This window comes from Vitis riparia, chromosome 9 (genome assembly GCF_004353265.1).
Source record: "Vitis riparia cultivar Riparia Gloire de Montpellier isolate 1030 chromosome 9, EGFV_Vit.rip_1.0, whole genome shotgun sequence".
NCBI lineage: Eukaryota > Viridiplantae > Streptophyta > Magnoliopsida > Vitales > Vitaceae > Vitis > Vitis riparia.
This window is the reverse complement of record NC_048439.1, coordinates 19,839,690-19,846,313: the sequence shown is the minus strand read 5'-3', so window position 1 is coordinate 19,846,313 and position 6,624 is coordinate 19,839,690. Positions and strand designations below refer to the sequence as shown.

At 34.6% G+C, this 6,624-nt stretch overlaps 1 pseudogene; it reads left to right on the top strand.

The window, feature by feature from the left end:
- Positions 1-4,105: 4,105 nt before the first annotated feature.
- Positions 4,106-4,867, top strand: LOC117921901 (annotated as a pseudogene).
- Positions 4,868-6,624: the final 1,757 nt, after the last annotated feature.

Genomic DNA, 6,624 nt, shown 5'->3' with positions numbered 1-6,624 from the left:
ATAAATAGGTAAAAGTTTTGTGATAAATGAATCATACCATTTTTATTTTCATTTTCTTTAATACGTTAGCTATATTTTCTTAATATCAACATATTTTCAATATTCTAAAATATTAAATAGATCATTGTAAACTGTGAAGATAGGAAAATATTTGAGATATTGGAGAAAATTGAAATTTTAAATTTCATTAATAACCCTTTTTTTATATTTTTAAATCGGTAAATTTCACTACACTTCCATTTTTATATTTTTAAAATGTAACAATGAATATTTAGATGGTGGACTTGTTATAAGATTTTATTTAAGTTACATTTTGGATAATGCCATATCTTATTCATATTTTCTAGTACTAAAGTAGTAACATTTTAATCTGGTTTTGTTGGAATAAGTTATACAGTTTGTTTTTAGAATTTATAAATGCTTTAATATTTGTTGGATTATTTAAAGAGTTTATAACTTTGAAAAAATAATTAATATAAAAAGTCAATAAAATGGCATTTCCCATTAAAAGTATATTTCAGCTATGTTTGGTTCCCGGAAAATTTGAGGGAAAATGCGAGGGAAAGAAAATACAAAGGAAAAGTAGAAGGAAAGAAAAAATAAAGGAAAATAAAAAAATAGATTAAAAGTTGATAAATTATTTTTTTTGTTACTTCAAACTCATTTTATTTATTTTAACTCATCAATATAAATATTAAATAATTTAAAAATACATAAATTTTTAATTAGTTTTAATTATATTTGATTTTCTTTGATATTTTTTATAGGACAACCAAACATGAGAAAATCATTTTCCTTAGCATTTTTTTTCTTTCCTTTGTACTTTCCGGGAACCAAACATGGCCTTCATGTTTCAATGAAAATTTTAAGGCCTGAACATGTCTCACCCTTCCACCGGGTTTTATAGTTTGTTCCCTTATATTCAAAACTTAACATTCTATTCCCAACTTGAAAAATACTAACACTTCACCTCAATTATAAAACTTTCATAAATTTATAAATGAAATTATTTTGTACATTGACATTGGTTGAAACTTTGGTTTAAATTTAGGTAGAACCAAATTTGAATAATTAGGGTAATATATGTTTTTCTTTGTATTTGAATTTTATTTCTCTACTTAATAAGTTGTTTATTGATTTTTTAATAAGTTTTTAAGAAAAAATATCATTCTTTAATAATTTTTAAGGGTAAAATATTGTTTTTTAACAAATTTGAGACCCAAAGTTTTTTAATATAAAGGGCAATATGTAAAATACACTAAAAGATTGAGAGGTAAAATATATTTGACCTCATTTTTAAAATATGAATGTTAATTCTGAATTTAATTTCCATTTTAATTGGTAATTAAAACAAAATAAAAATTATCCAAGACATCTTCTTGGATTCTTAGTATAGAAGATGAAGATGGGATTTTAATATGCAACCAAATAAAAAGGTTAATTATTTTTATTTTTAATATTAAACAAATTACACTTAGGGGGTATTTGGTACATGGGAATAGGAAATGAAAATGAATATTTTATTTTCATTCTTTTTTTTTTTGTGAATGAAAATTAATTTGGTAATTTCATTTCTAATGCTTTGATGAACCTAGGAATTCAAAATTGGAATGATTATTTGTTTCTATTGTAATGTTTGGTAATAATAGGAATTAGAATGAAAAATAAATAAATTGACAATAATACCCTTACACAGAATTTAAAATAATTTTTTTATTTAAAAAATAATAAATTTTGAGAATTTTTTTATAAGACTAAAAAAAATAGTCTTATTATGGGATGAAGAGACATTGAGACTTGATGAATAAAATCAAAGGGTAAAATAATAATTTTAAACTATTTTATATTTTCTTGTGAAATGAATGAATCATAATACCACCTATTTGCGATAAATTGAAATCCCACTTATAACTGGGATTTGATTTTTGTCAAAATTATTTTTTATATAATTCTCATCTTCATTCTTCATTCTCACTTACCAAACAGTATCTTATATATATATATATATAAACCACAAACGTACTTTTCATGGTGTTTTTGGTAATACGTTATATAAAAAAAAAAAATGATGGTAAAAAAAATGTACCTCCATGCTAGTTCAAAAACTATTTTAAGTGATTTTAGAAATTTCTAGAAATTTGTCAAATGCCTAATTTAAATAAACTTCAAACATTAAGAAAAGAAAAAAAAAAGAAAAAGAAGAAAAAAAAACTACTTCTAAGTCTCAAGATGAGAAAATACTAAATCAAATCCATATAAATATCAAATAATATTCATGTAAATTGATAGTAAGATATTAGACTTAATGTTTCATCCCAAGTCTGATAAAGTTTTTAGTAATTTCATGACCCAACTATAATTTTTTGAATTTTTAAGATTTGACTTCATTAGCAAACGTTCTTATCCATTCAAAATCAAAACCCCCTTGCATTATTTGCATGTCTGATCTGCTTTCTCAATTCCACTAAATAAAACTTGACTATAAAAAAAGAACTTTGAAATTTTTACCTCTATACCTTTTTTTCTGTAAAATATTTGGTTAAAAATGATGAAATAATTCAAATTGTGAATTTAACCCTCCTCATATTTTTTTTTGGAAAGTAACTTATTTTTTTTTTACATAAATATTCTTTATCATTTCAAGTAGTTATAGGTAGGTTTTAAAAGAAATAGTTATTTTTACAAAAAAAAATAATAAGGGTATTTTTGGTCAAATGAGGCCAAAAAAGGGATAGGGGGTCAAATTTCAAATTTGGGATTTTCAAAAACCCTTTTAATCAAATAACTTTTTTTTTATTATCAATAGTGTTTGAAAGTCTATAAAAAAATTAATGGAGATAATTTTTGTCAAGAAAATTTATATTAATGTTTTTAAGATATGGAGGTGTTAGCATGAAAAAGTTTTGCCAAAAATATATTTTTCTATTTCACAGGAGAAAAAATTGTTTTAAGAAATAATTTTTAAAAAGAGCCATAAAGACTTTTGAAAAGTACACTTTCTATATTTTTTTAAGGAATATAAACATCTTATACTCCATTTTTATATTTCAAAATAAAAATGATGACAAAATAAATAAATAAATAAAATTACATTCAAATTATTAGAATATCATATTACAATATTTGATTATTTTTTATTTTTTCCAAACCATTTTTGAGTTTTATGTTATCCCATATATTTAATGGGGATTCTCAAAGAACTTTTTTAGAGTAAATGTTCATGACAAATGACTTTTGGGTTAAAGTCTTGTGATAAATGAATCATACTATTTTTATTTTTATTTTCTTTAATATCAACCTGTAGACCCCCATTTGGGAGATCTTAATTTTTTTAATATAACATTGAGGAGCCGGGCAGCAGCAGAGATAAAGTGGAGGGGGGTCCCTCTTTTTCTCCACACCCGGAAAATCAGCTGCGAAGACTGGGCGGCCATGCTGGTGGTTGGCAGACGACATGATGCTGATGCGAGGAACAGTGGGGCAAGTAGAGGCTTGCCAAAGAATATAGAAACAGGAGATAAAAAGGGGGTTTTGGGCTTTAAGTTGGGGATTTTTTTTCCATTGAAGAGAGGGGGACGGAAGCGAGAGAGGTTTTCTTTTCTGGGAGAGGAGGCTAAACAGAGGCAGGGGTTTCAGGAGATCCAACTATTTTTGCTCCAGGGATCATTCAGGTAAGCTCACCATGTATCTTTTGCTTTATTTCTTATCACTACTGTTTTCTCTTTCTTCTCTAGCTGTTCGTTTCCGCTTTTATGCTTGTTTAGGAATAGCAGGAGTTATATCTGAGTAGCATTACTTTCTGGTTTCTTCATATGCATGCTGATCGTTTCATTCATTATCCCTCTTAGTATTGGTTTTAACTTGGAGAAGTTTTGTTGCTTCATTTTGCTCTATGTGGAGATGTTCATTGTTGTTGTCTCGTTTGAACTGTTCTGCCACCCTTACCATCTTGTGTGCCCTTTAAACTCATCGCTAAACCCTCCACTTGTGTTCCTTGTGTGTCATTACTAAGCTCTCTTACCTCCTCGGACCTATTTTGCCGAAGCACTGACCCTTCAGGATTATCTTCAACTTAAGAGTGGTGAAGGGGTCTGATGTCCATCCCATCAGAGCAATGAAGTTCTCCGTCTCACCTGGTGTTCATATTGTCATTCAGTGCAAAGTTGCATCTGGCCTTCCTCAACTAGTTGAAGGTTCGAAGTGTTTGGCTAAACCAGACCCTATGGTGTTTTGTGCTATTGAAAAACCCTGGGAAGCATCATTGATGGCGCTGGTGAACTCCACCTGGAGATCTGTTTGAAAGGTCTGTGGGATAATTTCATGGGTGGTGCTGAAATTGATAGGTCTGACCCTGTTGCGTCTTCCCGTGAGACTATTTTTGAGAAGCCCTGCAGAGCCATGATGAGCAAGTCCTCTAACAAGCATGACCGTCTCTATGTGAGAGCCCCACCTTCGGAAGGTGTTACAGGAATTATTGATGCTAGTTGTCTTGATCCAAGGTGGGCACTCAAAGCTCTATCCGAGACCTTGTCTAAGGAGTTTGTTTGTGGCAAAGATCTTGCAAAGAAAATCTGGTGTTCTGGAACTGGGACCACAGACGCTAACAAGGTGGTTGATATGTGTAAGGGAGCTCGGCACTTTGATGAAATTAAGAATTCTGTTGCTGCTGAGTCACATTGGTAGACAAAGGCGGGTGTATTGGCTAAGGAAGAACACGAGAGACATTTGCTTTGAAGTCTGTGATGTGGACTTTCACGCAGATGCAGTTCTTAGAGGAGGTGATTAAATCGTGCCCATAGCCAAGAGCATGCCCAGAATCAGTCAAATAAAGGAGTTCCGCCTTGTGGAATTGATGTTTATCGTTTAAGCAAGGATGACGGAGGGACGGCTTAGAGAACTTCCAGCAGGGGTGTTTGGTTCACTTACGCCAGAATGAACGTGGTGCATCATGAACATCACAGTGAGATGAATGCCTTGATTCATGCGCAGATTCCTCCAGCAGCACGCCTTGGCCGGATCTCCATGAAACTCTATGCATGCATGGCAGCCCAAAACTCATCTGAAGCCTTCCTTAAAATTCAAAATTCACCCATCCATGCATGTGAGAACCATGCAAAACCGGCCACCCTTCCACCCCATTTTCTTCATACCCAACTTTCTCTCTAACCACCACACCCATTTCTCACACTACCCGTAATCCTATCCAAAACCACTAACTTCTATCACTTTTCCCTTAACTCATCTCATCTTTCACTCACCACCCTTTCTCTCTCTACACCACACCACTCACCCACTCTCTTTCAGGTGCCCCTCAAGTCCATCATTCCCACCCATGCATGGCCATGCACGGCCATGCGTGATCACCTTCACACCCGTACCACGTACCCTTCTCCACAACCCATGCCCACCTTTCATGATAGGATGATACCCATGCAGGCCGCCACCTTTCCTCTCTCTACATTTCCCATACCCACTTCACTCTAACTCTCCACTCTTCATACCATTTCCTCACCACTCTTTCACTCTCACCACCCATCAAGAACATTATCTCCTCATTCCCGTTATCTCTTTCACGAGCATGGAGCCCCATGCATACAGCCACCCCAAGCGCCCTCCATGCTTGCTTAACTCATTTCCCCTTGCCGTTCATCCCTCACACCACGCAAGGACCTCCCCAAACCCACCTCCAAGCCCTCCATTCAAGTCCATTTTCTGTCATGCCTAAGCTCCACGTGGAATCGCTCCATGCATGAAACGACGCACCAAGCTCATCGTTCTTCGAATACCCGTGCCCCTTGAAGCATGGTCACCACGCTTATCACCTTCTCCTCACTCTGAGCACCATGCTCCCCACGTTAAAATCTCTCTTTATTTTCTCCATGCATTCAGCCGCGGCCCAGTCAAGTTAAGCACCTTCCTATAGCAGGAAACGATGATGTTATTGCTTCAGTGGATTTTGCAAAGTGTCTTTGTGATGTTATCTCCCGAATGGAGAAGGTGCATGGGAACGTCCTTTTTGAGTATCAATGTTACGATCCTCGGTCTAACGTTGGGGATGGCATCTCTGAAGATGTCGATGATGGTAAGACTAGTGATAAGATGGAGAAGTCTAAAGGCTGTGAATTAGAGGGGGAATCCGGAGGAACCAATGAAAAGATACTGCCGCCAAGTGGCTCAAGTGGATTGGCTCAGACTCAAGAATTGAATATAGAAGAACATGGAAATAGTTCAGATACTTCAAAAATGATAGGGATCGTCGTGATGTGATTACCTGTGGCGCTGCAGCTGGCGTGGCTGCTGCTTTCCGTGCTCCAGTGGGCGGGGTCCTCTTTGCACTTGAAGAAGATGTGGTTATCAGATGTTCTTCATTCGCAGACCATCTTTTGGAGCCCAAAAGAAGTCAAACCATATGTTGTCCCAAGCCCCAAACTTTGCAATCTACCCGTTGCTGCTATGCATGCGTCTTCTTTCTGTTGTAGCTGTTGATATAAATGCTCCAGCATCACATGTAGCATAACACAAGTGGCAGCTAAACACACCTGATGGCCAGAAGACGTCGTTCATCACCATCGGGTGGCGCCTTTCCATCGGATTAGCCAGCTCGGAATCTTTCTGATGCACCAA